At 39.3% G+C, this 17377-nt stretch overlaps 1 protein-coding gene across 7 annotated transcripts in view; it reads right to left on the reverse strand.

Annotated features, from left to right (window-relative positions):
* The window catches only part of CYRIB (CYFIP related Rac1 interactor B), a 411880-nt gene that overhangs the window by 113533 nt on the left and 280970 nt on the right, over window positions 1–17377 (reverse strand). For 4 of the 7 annotated variants that reach the window (XM_053715355.1, XM_053715353.1, XM_053715354.1 and 1 more), the window contains exon 3: window positions 1155–1192. The gene's annotated coding sequence lies outside the window, so the exon portion shown is untranslated. The remainder of the gene's footprint in view (window positions 1–1154; window positions 1193–17377) is intronic. The other 3 variants (XM_053715360.1, XM_053715357.1, XM_053715359.1) reach the window with 1 other exon arrangement.

A 17377-nucleotide genomic window follows, 5' to 3' on the forward strand; every position in this document is an offset into this window, starting at 1 on the left:
TGTTTATTGGGCACAACACAACATTAACAGCAACGTTTCGGTATTGCTACCTTATTCATGCATAATTCATGGGCATGAATAAGGTAGCAATACCGAAACGTTGCTGTTAATGTTGTGTTGTGCCCAATAAACACATTTTTTGCTGCTACTCTCTTTGGATTTCTTTGGATTGATGCTTCAGAGACTGGAGTGTGTCTCTTGAGTAGCTGGCAAAGGGACCGTTGTGTGCTGAGTCATTGACTTTGAATTTTGGATCCCACATTTATGACCAGCTGCATATGTCTGTCTTGAAGTTTTAATGGGTAAAATGTTTTTAACAATACTTTGACAAGACGGTAGTATAAAAAATAACTACTACACTTGCTCTAGTCTCGTCAGCGTACAGCACCTCTCCCTTTAGGAATATTTAAACTTTGATCTATTATCAGTACTTATTTAATACTCCGAAGTTATATTTAATTTAGGAAACAACTCCCAGGTAGTGCCGTTATTTGCCCTGTTTTTCACTAATAGAAGCAATCTGGAGTCTGTATACATCAGAATACATCTAAAACTTTGGGGCTTGGTTACAAGTCTGAAAATCAGCACAATGTTATTTAAAATTAATCAAAACTATAATTTTTTACAAAAACACTCCCAGATGGCCTATACAAATGGATCCTCTACAAACATCTATGCAAAAACAAAATCTAGTGTACAATGTCTTAAGACCTTTATGTTGTCTTGCTACTGAACAACATATCAGTGAAGTGTTTTTTTAAACTTATTAACATGTTGCTGAAATTGTTTTTCAGTAGCAAGACTCTAGCCATTACTTTTTTGGAGGAGCCAATTTGGGGTTGAGTCTGCAGAAAACAAGGCTAACCATGGTCATAATGTTAGTAAACATGTTAGTAAAGTGCATTGTTTCGCAGTTGTCATCAGTTAAAGCCAATTAGAAAAAGATATGGAGCAGGGTTAGCTTTGATAAGTTGGCAGGGTGTATTACCAGCTCTGAGAATTTTCAGAGCTAAAAATTTCTTGAACCGAATGCAAAATAAAATAGGTTGTTTACTGCCCCTTTAAATTAATTTTCCCGGAAACACCCCCCCCCCCAAATATAATGCTTTGAAACCCAACCAGTAAACGTATTTTGTATTGTATTTACTTCTCACCTACAACCAGTGCTGGTGTTGTGTTGGAGATCTCCAATCTAGAAAAAAACACAAAAAGATTACATAAGTACAGTACTGTCAAATAGAATGATGTATTCAATGAAGAGATAAGTCTAATAAGTAGAAATACATTTTAAAAACAAATGTGTGTAAGTTTTAGCATCCATAAAACAATGGCCACTCCTATTTGGAAACTGGTTAATGTATCTACAACTTAGACACTACATTAACTAACATCCACTATATTAACTAACATCCAAATACTTCCCACTTTCTAGATCATTGTAAAAACTTTAGAATCTGTTTAAATAAAGCCTTATTGTATCATTTACTCTCCCCTATCACATCGGCGTCTTCTCCAGGCAGTATACAAAGGTCTCCCAGGCGACACCGATAATTGTGAAACTGACTTTCAAACCACCCTCAGCCAGGAACAGTGGGTCCATATTTGCACCTCCTCCTTTAGGGTCTCACTCTCTATTTCCCCTTTTGAAAATAATATAAAAAATAGTCTCACTAGGTGGCATTTAACCCCTGACTGACATCATATATAACCAGATTAAATTTACGTTGAATGGGATGTTGGTGAGAGCGAAACCCTATTGCACATTTGGTGGCACTGTCCAATTATTCAGCCATTCTGGGAACGAATTAATACTGCTATGGGATCCATTCGGAATAACAAAACAGAAATATCCCCAACCACTGTACTATTGAATGGTCATTTCCAAATCTTGTTTACAGTATATATGAAGTCCCTATTTGAAATTAGGTCCAGTTGTGCAAAGAAACTAAATCTAAGGTACTCAAACCATAAACAACAAATTCCTTATTTAACAGAATGGCTAAACTCAATCGCATATGATCTTTTATTGGAAAGACTCCATTATGTCCTTAACGAGAACCATGTAGGAATGTTAAATTAGTATTGGGGCAAGCAAGGACTTAACCTAGTTATCTTCTACCCCATTAACCAATAATAAAAAAAATTATATATATATATATATATATACACACACACACATATATTGTGCCTCAAAATGATACACTATCTACCCTCTGTCGGGAGGTGCGCCACTAGACCTTACGGCACAGAAGATGTGGTACTTATCGTAATTTCTGGTACATATTATAGTGAACTGCAAGGAGTAATCCCTCACACCTGTATAGTAAAGACCGGTATAATAACAGGAATCAATCTCTGTACAGGGACCTCATATGTTCCCTTAAATTCCTGCCACATAATATACTTTTATACTTAAAGGGACATTATACACTCATTTTTTCTTTGCATAAATGTTTTATAGATGATCTATTTATATAGCCCATAAAGTTTTTTTTAAAAATAAATGTATAGTTTTGCTTATTTTTAAATAACATTGCTCTGATTTTCAGACTCCTAACCAAGCCCCAAAGTTTTATGTGAATACTGTTAGCTACCTTCTCCAGCTTGCTCCTGTTTGTGTAAAGGGTCTTTTCATATGTAAAAGAAGGGGAAGGGGGGGGAGTGTCTTATTTGCCACTTGCAGTGGGCTTTCCAACTACCTTTTCAACAGAGCCAAACTGACAGCTTCTAAGTAAGTTTTTAAACAGTTTTATACTGGATTTTTATATCAGTATCTGTGCATCTTATTCTTTATAGTAGTGTCTATTACATGCAGTTATATGAAAATGAGTGTATACTGTCCCTTTAACATGCTTAACAGCTATTCTTTGGTACAATGAAACATTGGAAGCACAGAAGTATTTTAAGATTACAGCGCCTATATCTTCACAAAGAGTCTCAAAGCTTGCTACGGAATTTGGCTGTACTTTACAAATAAACTATAATAGTTATGCTAAGCTGTCACTTTGACAGGTAGCCTCTAATAAATCTGAAAATATAAGTGTCCTATCTGCAGGAATACAGGTGGCCCTCTGTTTACAACCGTTCAATTTGCTCCAGTTCAGAACAGCTCTCTTTTTTTGTGAGTCATGTGACTGCCACTGAGAAGTACTAAAATAAATAGTGCAGTTACCGGTGGTGCAAAGATCCCCAGGCACTTTCGATTTGAGTCTGTAAGTTGGTGTATCCGGGAGCAACAGGGGAGAAGCCTAAGCCTTTGACCAATAGGAACTGAGTGAGTGTGACGTGAACATCACATGACTCGGCAGCGGTGTCTGAGTAAGACACCAGATACTGATGGTCTGTCTATACTGTACCTACTACATATGGTTTGCTGTACCCAATAACATAAGCGGTCCAGACTGGAGGTTTAGGGTAAATTGTTCTCTGACTTGATAAGTCCTATGTACCTGTACATTGGAGATTTTTTTTGGAAGTTGGATTCAGTGGCTGGACTAGTCAAAGTGTTGCATTTGTACCGAAGGATAAGGATGTGTGTGGCATAATTTTAAAGAGACAGAGTGTTATATAATAGATGGTGGTGTTTACACAAGATATCTTTGAACTTTTATACATATGAACTTTGAAACCTAAGGAGCTTATTATGTATCAACTTCGATGCATCAACTTTGAATTTTTTTTAAAAAAGAATTTTGTTAATTTGCTGCACTAAACCCATTGTTGTACTGTACATTAAACTTAGTTGATGCTACTATTCTCAATGCAGAGGCCTTACAGCCTTGTTTGCAGAAAAAAAGCAAAAAACAAAACATTTTTGTTCATTAAACTTAGCGTGATGATACATACTGCGTTATGTGGTAATTTTATACTGATTATAATGCTGCTTATCATTCATAAGTGTTCATTTCAAATCTTTAAAAACATAAATTATGGTTACCTGATAATCTCTTTTTCTTCTGATGGAAAGAGTCCACAGCTGCCACTGAACCTGGCCACCAGGAGGAGGCAAAGACACCCCAGGCAAAAGCTTAAATACCTCTCCCACTTCCTCATAACACCAGTCATTCTGCAAAGGGAACAAGGAACAGTAGGAGAAATATCAGGGTGAAAAAGGTGCCAGAAGAAAAAAAAAATTAAATTTAGGGCCGCCCATCGGAGAACACGGACGGGAGCTGTGGACTCTTCCCATACAGATGGAAATAAAATTATCAGGTAAGCATAATTTATGTTTTCCATCTTAATATGGGAAAAGTCCACAGCTGCATTCCTTACTTGTGGGAAACATATACCCAAGCTCTAGAGTACACGGAATGCTAACGGGAGGGAAAAAAGAGAGGCGGACCCTATTCTGAGGGCACCACAGCCTGCAAAACCAGGAGCCGCCTTACAAATCTGATCCATAGAGGCCTCATTTTTGAAGGCCCAAGAGGAAACCACTGCTCTCGTATATCGAGCCGTAATCCTCAGAAGAGGCTTATGTCCCGCCGATTCTATGCTAAACGGATGACACTCCTCAGACAAAAAGATAAGGAAGTCGAAGAGGCCCTCTGACCCCTACGCTTCCCAGAAAAGAGAACAAACAGAGAAAAAGGTTTGTCTAAATTCCTTTGTGGCCCAAAGACAGAACTTCAAGGTACAAACCACATCCAGAAATACATTGTAAACGTTCCTTCGACGAAGGAGGATTAGGAAATAAGAAAGGAACCACAATCTCTTGATTGATGTTGCTTATTGACACAACCTTAGGAAGAAACCCTAACTTGGTTCGTAGAACAACCTTATCGGCATGAAAAGCCAGATAAGGAGGGCCACATTGCAAGGCATCAATCACAGATACTCTCTCTGCACGCAGAAGCAACACCCGGCAGAAAAGGAACCTTCCAAGACAACAATTTAATGTCTACTTCATGCATAGGCTCCAACGGAGCCCGTTGCAAAACCTTAAAGGGACAGTCTAGTCCAAAATAAACTTTAATGATTCAGATAGGGCATGTAATTTTAAACAATTTTCTAATTTACTTTTATCAACAATTTTGCTTTTTTCTCTTGGTATTCTTAGTTGAAAGCTTAACCTAGGAGGTTCATATGCTAATTTCTTAGACCTTGAAGGCCACCTCTTTTCAGAATGCATTTTAACAGTTTTCACCACTAGAGGGTGTTAGTTCATGTTTTTCATATAGATAACACTGTGCTCATGCACGTGAAGTTATCTGGGAGCAAGCACTGATTGGCTAAACTGCAAGTCTGTCAAAAGAACTGAAATAAGGGGGCAGTTTGCAGAGGCTTAGATACAAGATAATCACAGAGGTAAAAAGTATATAAATATAACTGTTGGTTATGCAAAACTGGGGAATGGGGAATGGGTAATAAAGGGATTATCTATCTTTTAAAACAATAAAAATTCTGGTGTAGACTGTCCCTTTAAAGACAAGATTTAAACTCCAAGGAGGAGCCTTAGATCTAAACACAGGTCTTATCCGAGCAGAGCCTTAACAAAAGGCTGCACATCTGGAAGCTCGGCAAACCTCTTGTGCAGTAACACAGACAGGGCCGAAAACTGTCCCTTCAGGTGACTTGCAGAAAAGTCCTTCTCCAGTTCACCCTGGAGAACAGAATAAGTTGGTCCTCCACACCTTATGATAGATACGATGAGCAACCAGCTTACAAGCTTGAATGAGGGTAAAAATAACTCGGAAAACCCTCTCTTGGCTAGGACTAAGCGTTCAATCTCCACGCAGTCAGCCTCAGAGAATCTAGACATTGATGAACAAAGAGACCTTGGCCAGCAGATCCCTGCGACAAGGTAACTTCCACGAAGGAGATGATGACATCCCCACTAGATCCGCAAACCTACGAAGAAGACAGAGGAGATATTCAGAATGGTCCACTCTTTGAAAAATTTCTTTAGCTAGACCAAAAAACGGAAGGGCAATAAATTGGAAGTGCTGGTCCAAGAATGCAAACCTTAGGAACTGGAAGTGGTCCTTGGGGATTGGTAGGAGAAGGGAGCATCCTTCAGATCTATCGTGGTCATGAACTACCCCTCTCAAAGAAGGGGAAGAATGGACCTTATTGTGTCCATCTTAGAGGGGACATTTAAAAACCTGCTTAAGCACTTTAGGTCTAGAATCGGACGGAAAGTTCCTTCCTTCTTAGGGACCATGAAAAAGCTTGAATAGTAACCCAAACCAAACAGGAGGAATCTGCCCTTGGGTGGCTGAGACTAAAAAAAAAAAACTATCTTGTAACCCTGAGCTATGAGCTCCAGGACCCATGGATCCTGCACGTCCCTGAACCAAGCAACTGAAAAGAGCGACATACTGCCCCCTACACAATGCAGAAGAGGACCGGGGACCACCCATTCATGCCGACGTAGACTCTGCGGGCTTCTTGCTCTGCTTGGATTTATTCCAGGACTGAGCTGGCTTCCAAGAGCTCTTAGTTTGCTTTGGCTTAGCGGAGAATTGCTGACATGGGCTTTATCAGAACGAAAACAACAAAAATCATCCCTTAGATTAGTTCATATACTCTTTTGGTAGGAGGGCACCCTTGCCCCCTATGACCATGGAGATAATGGAGTCCAGGCCTGGACAAGACAAAATCATTCCCTTAAAGGGAGGGAAGGAGTCTAGACTTAGAAGTCATATCCGCAGACCATGAATCAGCCAGAGCCCGACGGGCCTGAACAGAAAAAGCTGAAGCCATAGCATTCAAGCGAATAAACTGCCTAATAGCAGCACAGATAAGAGTCAACAACCCCTTAAGGCCGTAAATCTTTTCTGAGTAACGTCGAGGGGATCCTCCACCCTGATCAAATCCTTTAAGCAGTCACACCAGAAGGTAGTTTCTCTAGTAACCGCTGCAACCGCCGCTGCCAGTTGAAACAAATATCCTGTATGTTGAAACATCTTTCTTAACAGAGTTTCCATCTTTTATCCATGGGCTCTTCAAACAAAGAACTATCCTCAAGCTGGATAGTAGTAAGTTTAGCGAGGGTGAAGATAATGCCATCCCATTTAGGGACGGAACCTCACAAATCCATTGAGAGTCCAGGACCAGGGACAATTTGTTAAAGGGAGAAGAGGGGGAAAAGGAATCCAATTCTGTCCCATTCATTCTTAATAATGTTCGCCAAGAGGAGCAGGGAAGGATAAGGTACCACCCTGTCCTCAAACTCTATCCAATTTAGGAATTAAAGGTTCATCAGGCAATTTGGCCTTGAAAGCTCTGATTTTGCCAAAAACTTCCTTTAGAAGAAAGCGCAAATTCCTAAACTAAAGTCTGGTTCCTCTGCAGCCGAAGGTTTAGAGGCAGCAGACTCCGACCCAGAATATTCATACTCTGAAGTCTCAGAAAGAACTTCATCCTCGGATAACCCTCAGTTAAATCCAATAAATTATTGGATGTATTCTGGGAAGGAATGCAATATTTAACTTTTCGCTTAGCAGGGCGAGGTAAAGCAATAAAAGCCGCAGACACCGCCGTCTGAACTGCGCAGTAACGTCTGGTGAAAAAAGGCCCCCTCCAGATGGAGGATCAGCAATGCTACGGGAAAACTGCATGTGTAGAGATATAAGAATGTAGGGTTAGCACCTCACTGGACGACAACTCCTCAGAGGTGGACGGCTCTGTGGTATCAAACATGTTTGATATTATCAGATTATCAAGGCATATGAATATAAACAGGAATTACTCCTTAAGAATAGAGGGAGTACCCTCTAAAGTAACAGAATCCTCCATCGCTAGAGCAATAACCAGAGAACTAGAGAAATAAAACATCTTATTTTATTTAAAAAAAATGGCACCCTTATACCCCAATGGCTGGGGCACTCACCACCTCCTATGACCCAGACAGTACAGAGATTTAGGACTCCTCTCTGATAAACACCCGGTCAGGAAAAAGGGAATGAATCACATGGTGCACAATGCAGGACCGTTCCTGCTATGAGAAAGCGCACCAAGCTTGTAAACTGTGTGGCTCTCAAAGTGAAAGTGAAACCTGTATATTGCATAACAGCCTATGAGCACATAACATCTCACACATAAAGCAGAATAAAATCAAATAACATAAGATTATTCCCCCCTGTTCAATAATCCCCCTAAGGCGATATTAACCCTTGATTCTATACAGATAAAAGAAGTCACACTGTGACCCGGTCTTCTTGCGTTATCATACATGTATAAAATATGAAATGATCTTACCAGAACCAACGCCGTGGAACAGGAACACGGCCCTTCAAGTGTGACAGATAGCAGCATCGCTTCTGACATGGACTTGAGTGAAGAAAGCAGACAGCGAAACTCGTCAACACTGATTGCCTATGCAGCTGTTAAAGGGACAGTTCACCCAAAAATGTTCTCCCCTTTAAATTGTTCCCAATGATTCATTTTACCTGCTGGAGTGTTTTACATTGTTTACAAGTAGCTCCTTTACCCCTATTTTGGCATTTGAAATAGCTGATTTAACCTGTGGTATCCCAACCTATACTAAAAGTTTCTACACTGGAGTATATTCTATTGAATAGCCTAAGTAAACACAGCCAGCAGAAGAGATTACACTCTCAGTGGGGGGCATGATAGTTAAAAAGGAAATGATCGTTATATTACTTAAGTATTGAGCTTTAGTTTTCTAGACAAATATAAGATAAAGAAGCAAGTCTGTGTATATAAAAGTGATAACATAATGAGATCTGATATTACCTGAACCTCAACCCATTGTAATAGGCTGTGGTTTAAAAGCACAAAACCAGCTACTTTATATACACAAATAAACCCAAAAATGCAATTACTCATACATTGTATACTCTGCAGCTGGTATAAGAAGTCATTAAAAATACATTCACAGAAAAACAATTTTACAGTGTACTGTCCCTTTAATGAGAGTCGGAATGGTTTCGCAGAAACACTCTCCCTGCATCTATCTTTCATCCAAGCCCTCACTGAGAGGCTGACAGGACTACTTAAAACCTCAGTCCCATCTCGAAGAGTACTACCCTCCATAAGAGACTACTCCGAAATCTTCCAACACTTCTCTGCCAACCTCCTGCGACGAAAGGCAAAGAATGACTGGGGTTATGAGGAAGTGGGGGAGGCATTTAAGCCTTTGGCTGGGGTGTCTTTGCCTCCTCCAGGTGGCCAGGTTCAGTATTACCCACAAGTAAGGAATGCAGCTGTGGACTCTTCCCATATTAAGATAGAAATATATTGTATTGTTACTTATGTCAGTTTTGAGAGGGGCCTGGAACCTAACTCCCTCACTTCCCATTGACTTACATTATATAGACAATTTCTTTTTACAGTACAACCATTCCTTCAGGAACCTAACCCCAGCATAAATTGAGGGCTAACTGTACATTAGATCCCCTAGATAAGCAAAATCAGTGACATTCTTGCATATATAATTGAGAATGGGTGACCACTGAAACCATCATGTGCAACTACTCAAGAAGCATAGATGAATTGACTCCCAATTTGGGATTTTTGGCAACACATCTTTCTGCATTCAAATTGTGAGAATCAAGAGCCACGCCAAGGAGCTTTTTTGGATAGGACAAAAGGCGATGCAATTCTGTTGTAAGAGGGACTAATACTGAGAAATGTGTAAGGGCTTGATCTTTTTGCAATACATCACAAGTGATGAAGCCTAAGTCGGCATAGGATTGGTCGTTTGTAAATCACATGGATTATGCATACTTGTCAGAGAGAACGCATTCCCAATAAGATTGAAATCTAAGTCAACATGAGGCTGTATGGAAAGGTGCAATTGTGCTTGAGTAGTCTTTCTTTCTAGATTGGTGGACAGTGATTTAAAGAGATACTAAACCCAAATGTTTTCTTTCATGATTCAGATAGAGCAAGCAATTTTAAACAACTAATTTACTCCTATTATCAATTTGTCTTCATTCTCTTGCTATCTTTATTTGAAAAACAGGAATCTAAGCTTAGGCGCCGGCCCATATTTGGTTTAGCAGCCTGGGTAGCACTTGCCGATTGGCCCAGAGCTCTTCTTCAATGAGGTGATGTTTCCCCTCTAAACCAATAGCCATGTGTGTCAACTGATATCTTAGCACAGCTAGAGGTGGAAACGTCACCTCATTGGAGAAGAGCGTTGTGCCTTGGGCGGCCAGAGGCGTTGAGTTAGCGATATACTTGCGGCATATATATGGTGAGTCCAACAGCATTTTTTTTTGCTAAAGGAGTACACAGAATGCACTCTAGTCTTGGGGTAGACAACATTTTACAGCAAATGCAGGTACAATCAATGTGTACTTAAGTGTTTAATTTTCTTTAAATATTTAAGGGGAATTACATTTGGAGTGTAATGCCCCATTAAAGGGACACTAAAGTCAAAATTATACTTTTATGTTTAAGATAGAACAGGCCTTTTTAAGAGAGTTTCCAATTTATTTCCATTATCAAATGCAGTTTCTGAGGCACTAGCTCCTGCAGAGCATGCACACAGGTTCACAGTGTACAACGTATACTAGTCTGATTGGCTGATGGCTGTCACATGACAGAGGAAGACCGCAAATGAGGGGGGAAATAAATTTGACAAAAAAAATAAAATAAATCTACTGCTAATTTGAAATTCAGAGTAAGAAACATTGCATTGTATGTTTATTATGCACTTGTTAATTATGTAATTCTGTATTTATTGGTCATTTAACAGCTTGCCGAAAGCAAATGAGTTTATAAAATAAATGTAGGATTATGTCATGTGTACTAACGGGGAGATGCACGTTATTTTGAAGAAGGGTGTAGATTAAAACAATTTATTTATATCTATTGAAATGTTAAAAGGACAGTAAAGTCAAAATTAAACTTTCAGGATTCAGAAAATTAGAAAGTTGTTTAAAATGTCATGCTCTATTATCTAATGTGCTTTGCTCTATTATCTAATGTGCTTTGTTCTCTTCGTATCTTGAGGAAAAGCAAACCTATGTAGGTTTAGAAGCAGCAATGTACTACTGAGAGCTAGCTGGTGGTTGCACATAAATACCTCTAGTCATTGGCTCACTGTGTTCAGCTAGCTCCCAGTAGTGCATTGCTGCTTCTTCAACAAATACCAGGAGAATTAAGCAATGTTGATAATAAAAGTAAATTGGAAATTTGATTTAAATTGTATGCTCTATCTGAATCATGAAAAAAATGGGTCTCATGTCCCTTTAAAGTGACAGTAAAGTCCAAATTAAATTTCATGATTCAGATAGGGCACGGACAACTTTCCAATTTAGTTTCATCATAGAATTTGTTTTTTTCTCTTGCTGCTTATAGGCTGATTTCTAAGACTGCGGTCCACCTCTTATCTCTCACAGTCTGCCTGTGAATAGTTAATAACATGTACTGTTCATTCGGGCCATATAGAAAATATTGTGCTCACCCTAGTGGAGTTAAAGGGGCCGATTTATCAATGTCTGTCCGACATGATACGATGTAGCGTATCAAGTCTGACAGACATCGCTGAATTTAACATTGCACAAGCAGTTCTGGTGAACTGCTTGTGCAATGCCGCCTCCTGCAGATTTGCGGCCAATAGCAGGTCAATCAACCCGATCATATAGCCTCAGAGGCAGCAGACCAGTTAATACAGGGTCATCAGGGGCCATTCGGACCTTGATAAATCAGGCCCTAAGAGTCAGCACTGATTGGCTAAAATGCAAGTCTGTCAAAAGAACAGATAAGGGGGCAGTCTGTAGAGGCTGGGTAATTACAGAGGTAAAACGTGTATTAATATAACAGTGTTGGTTACGCAAAACTGGGGAATATCAATCTTTTTAAACAAACATTTTTAGTGTTTACGGTCCTTTAAGCTTTTCATTTACCAGCAGATATAAAGTGTCTCATGCTTGACCAAAATATAACACTAGATGGCACTATGACCATTAGAAACCCTATCTTTTACTAACACTTGCATAGTGCTGACCAGAACCACAGACTGTGCTGAACAACACAAAATGCCATTCCTAAAAAGACTGCAAAAAATGAATTATTCTTTAAAAGGGAAAAAATAAAGAAAAAAGGAAAAGATTCCAAAGATTCCTAAACTCGAGCCATCCTTTACAAAAGTTGCAGGTGACTGAGAAGAGCCAACCAAGTCTATACTGCCATATCTAAATGTGGATTAGATTTTTATTTGCTAGCATTAAAGAGCCATTAAAACACATATCAACCAATAAAGACAGTAACTAACCTTGCTATTGCTGTCTAACTAGGCCCTGAACAGGAATTTAAAGTGATGGTAAACGGTCCCCTTTGTATAACAAATCGGGGATGTTAGCGATATTTTAGATTGAGTTTAATTCATCAGTTGTAATGAAGATGCACTTTTTTATGTAGCGCTGAAATTCAAATACCTCACACTCCAGCCGCCCACTTTAAAAGTATTTTTTTTTTCACAAATAAATAATGATTAGGGTTTTAGATGTGTTTACTGTATGCAAACTCATGCAGTTTGTGGTCTTTAAAGGGGCAGAAAATTCAACATTTCATTCTTAAAATTAGTATTTTCACTCCTGCTAGAGTAGCTGGAGCGCTTTCCATGGAATGTTGAACCCTGAAAATGCTACATGCTGCATAGGGATTGGCTGACATGTGCAGGAGCTTTTTCACATCTGATTCTAATTGGAAGCAAAGTAAGTAATAAACAACATTCAAGAGGATTTTCAAGGGGCGTGTCCTAAGCTTGCAAAACAGTGCCTAGCTGGCTAACAATATGACACTTAAATGCTTTTAAAACATTTCACTTTATAAACCCTTAACAAAAGTTAACCCTAAGGAGTTAAATAGTGTGGCTCTCTTCACGCTATTCCTGAATGCCTCCTGGAGTGAGGCCTGTAGTAAGGGTGTGTCTCGCTGTCTCTTTAAGGATTGCTGGTGAGTGCCCATCATATAACTAGATTTAAAGATCGTATCAGCAGTAAGATATTTCTTTTGATATAAGCTTTGGAACTATGTTGCAAGAAGAAACATAATTATGCACAATACACTAATTTTCTTATGAAACTGAATTTGTCTCATGGCAGTTCAGTAAGAGATTTTGATGAATGGGACATTTGTTCACAAATAGTTCAATATATTTGTTGTAGACATTTCTACTCTTTATGTCTCTAAATAGTAGAGCTGTATAAATATATAAAATGCAGTTAGTTGTTTATTAAATAGGTATTCCAGAACAAATTGTACAAGCTCTAATTCTGGTTTCTGACCCTAGATAACTGTGTGTGTAACCCTCCAAAGCCTTAGACCTAATAAGCAGCATACAACTGGTCAGCCAATTAGATGCTCAGACCCTGCAAAGCCTTAGACCTCCTGAGCAGGACATGGCTGGTCAGCCAATGAGAAGTGGAAGATCCTGCAAAACCTTAGGACTAATGAGCAGGACACGAACAGTAAGTCAATCAGAAGTGGCAGACCAGCAAGGCCTTATACCTCCTGAGCAGTATATGGCCGGTCAGCCCATCAGAAGTGGCAGACCAGCAAGGCCTTATACCTCCTGAGCAGTATATGGCCGGTCAGCCCATCAGAAGTGGCAGACCAGCAAGGCCTTATACCTCCTGAGCAGTATATGGCCGTTCAGCCCATCAGAAGTGGCAGACCAACAAGGCCTTATACCTCCTGAGCAGTATATGGCCGGTCAGTCAATCAGAAGTGGCAGACCAGCAAGGCCTTATACCTCCTGAGCAGTATATGGCCGGTCAGTCAATCAGAAGAGGCAGACCAGCAAGGCCTTATTCCTCCTGAGCAGTATATGGCCGGTCAGTCAATCAGAAGTGGCAGACCAGCAAGGCCTTATACCTCCTGAGCAGTATATGGCCGGTCAGTCAATCAGAAGTGGCAGACCAGCAAGGCCTTATACCTCCTGAGCAGTATATGGCCGGTCAGTCAATCAGAAGTGGCAGACCAGCAAGGCCTTATACCTCCTGAGCAGTATATGGCCGGTCAGCCCATCAGAAGTGGCAGACCAGCAAGGCCTTATACCTCCTGAGCAGTATATGGCCGGTCAGCCCATCAGAAGTGGCAGACCAACAAGGCCTTATACCTCCTGAGCAGTATATGGCCGGTCAGCCAATCAGAAGTGGCAGACCAGCAAGGCCTTATACCTCCTGAGCAGTATATGGCCGGTCAGCCCATCAGAAGTGGCAGACCAGCAAAGCTATAGACCTACTGAGCAGGGGATGGCCGGTTAGCCAATCAGAAGTGGCAAATGCACGTACATACTAATCACAGGCTGCGTTCTGCTTCAGAGCTGAAAGAGTAGTAGCGCAAGTGCTTTTTTGTTAGAATGTCTATTTAATATCACTTAAAGGGACATCAACCCCCCCCCCCCAAAAAAAAATTCACAAACAGAGGATACAATCAAATTTGCTTAATTTTCCTAGTATCTTTTGTTGAAGGAGCAGCACTGCATTACTGAGAACTAGCTGAACACATTGGATGAGCCAACAACAAGGTATATGTGCAGCCATGCTCCTTCTAATGCACCGCTACTCCCAAGCCTACCTAGGTATCCTTTTCTACAAAGGATACCAAGAGAATGAAGCAAATAAAACAAAAGTAAATTGGAAAATGGTTTAAAATTATATGCACTAAAAACATACAAGAAACAAAACTTTAGCTTTTTGTCCCTTTAAAAAAAAAAAAAAAAAAAAAAAAAAAGACAGAAGTCGTATCCTAAAGTGACAGCAACGAATAATAATACAGGACTTATTTTTAAAGTCAATGTAAATTTTTATGCCAAAGTGCCCGGTTTCTAAAAATTCAATTAAAAACAGGGGCACTTTAATTCATCAAAATTTACATTTCACTCGTTGTGAAAAAAAACTTACCTTTTAAACTTGACAGCCGCTCCAGCTTCTCCAGGTCGTCGCAAAGCCATTTCTGACGTCAGAAATGATGGATCGGTCATCCTCCAATCACAGCTTCCCCACCGGGAGAATCAGTGTCTGATTTGAAGCCGTGATTGGAAGAAGCCGGATTCCTCATTTTAAACCCAGGAAGAAGCTTTGCGATGGGTGGAGGAAGCTGGAGCGGCTGTCAAGATTAAAAGGTAAGTATTTTTTCACAACACAAGTGAAATGTAAATTTTGATGAATTAAAGTGCCCCTGTTTTTAATTTTTAAAAACCCGGGAACTTTAGCATCAAAATTTACATGTTACATATATAGTGTAACCCCATAAGGTTATATAGACTTTATGAGGATGTTTGCTGTAATAAAAAGTTTAACCATGTAATCCAGTACAGTGTAAAAGGCCAATGTTCTTTACACAATTTGCTAAAACAAACAATGCAGAGTATTACAGGGATTTATTGCTTTTGCTATCAGATGTCCCTTGCAATAGCAAGGAAAAGAACCTGATAAGTTTGATTAGGATCCTCCTAAAATATTAGGAGCCGGGAACAATTTATGTTTTTACATTACAGGCATCTTTAGTATATTTTGAAATATCTGTCTCCTTTTGGGGGGTATATAATGCACACGTAACTCTCTAAATGTAGCCACCAATCAGCAAGTGCTATCCAGGGTGCTGAATAAAAAAAAAAAAAAATGAGCCGGCTCCTTAGCTTACATTCCTGCCTTTTCAAATAAAGATAGCAAGAGAACAAAGAAAAACTAATAGGAGTATATTAGAAAGCTGTTTAAAATTACTGCTCTATCTGAATCATGAAAGAAAAAGGGATACTAAACCCAAATTTTAAGTCCAAATGTAATGATCAAGATCACTGAAAGTTCCACTTTTAAGGACCAGATAGAAACCTGACATTTTCACAGATATAAGGTAGTATTCTGCTGTAAGCTTTGAGTTTGAGATTCCACTGGTTACAGGGCTAGAAGAAATCTGGGGGAAAGCCTATTTTATTCAGGCAGTTTGAGAAATGAACAGATGTAATAAGCATAAGAAATCATAAAATTACAGAATGTTAAAGTAATTTTGTTAATGATTGACACACAAGTTCAAGCTACATGTTTGATTAGAAGCTGTGAGATTTCCTCACTCTCACTTAAATGTTGTGGGAGCATCTGATGGCAGTAGCCAACAGGGCAAGTGTCAGTTTTCAGATATCTTGAATGATGTTCTTGGTCCAAGTAGGTGGAAGAATTTTACAAAAATAAAAATTTATTGTTGTAACTGATATCCTCCATCAAACCTAACCACCACTGGCCATAATAGACTCAAGTGACAGCCATTATTCCATAGGATCAAGGGGGCAGATTTCATCACTGCATGTTCTTCAAACTCTTGTGATGAGGATGTAAAAAAAGCACCTGATAGTAGACTATGATACAGCCTGACAACGGTGACGTTTTCTTACACCCGGAATTCTCTCACACTTATCGAACCAGTTCTTGAGATTCAGTTTATGAAGTTCAGTTACCCTTTCGCTTTTGATGTAGATTTATTTTCAAAGTTTCAAAAATCCTTCCTACTTTAGCTCTCAAAGCACTGTCTTATTTGCACTTATCTTCCTAAATTCGGATGCAGGGGATAAACCAAGTGATGCACAAACTTCTCCACCTTCTGAAGAGAATCATAGGGCTCGATTTATCATAAGCGCTCCTGTCCGCCCCAGCTCGGCTCTGGCGGGCAGCAATCCGCTGCTGAAATTTAAGATTGCAAGCAAGCGCTATTTTAAGCTTGCGTGAAATCCCGCCCCCTGCCCATCTGTATAAAAAAAGGTTTCTTTGGTTTTTTGAGTCAGTGTTAAACACTAGTAAACTGAAATCTACATGTATTTTAAATATTTATTTAAATATGTCCGTTATTATACTTACAATCATTATCACCATCATCTTAATCAATAGCGCAACAACAGATGAGCAACATTTTAAGTAAATAAATATAGGTAACACAGAGAACTGCACATCTATTTTCATTATGTTCCATCTATAGAAATCTGATTTAAGGGGACATGAAACTCAAAATGTTTCAAAAGATTAAGCTACCGTTAAATAATGTAAGTTCTACTGTCACATGATTTGTGCATCCAAAGTCCTCTACTGAGCATGGGCTTTAAACTGACTACAACTAGAGCAGTTGTCTTCTAGCATTAATCCAAAGGAAAATGTGCTTGTTTCCCTTCCTGTAGATAACACAGCCCCCTTGTGGGGATTTAACAGGAAGTAATGAGCCCTTCAAAAATAAAATTGAAAAAAAAAAATCCTTTTAAAATGATAAATAATACATCTTACAATATGTACAATACTATAACAATAACAGACTTTCATATGCCTACCAGGAGGGGCAGTTTCCCAAACCTCAAAATGCCTATAAATACACCCCTCACCACACCCACAAATCAGTTTAACGCATAGCCAAGAAGTGGGGTGATAAGAAAAAAGTGCGAAAGCATAAAAAATAAGGAATTGGAATAATTGTG

This window comes from Bombina bombina, chromosome 5 (genome assembly GCF_027579735.1).
Source record: "Bombina bombina isolate aBomBom1 chromosome 5, aBomBom1.pri, whole genome shotgun sequence".
NCBI lineage: Eukaryota > Metazoa > Chordata > Amphibia > Anura > Bombinatoridae > Bombina > Bombina bombina.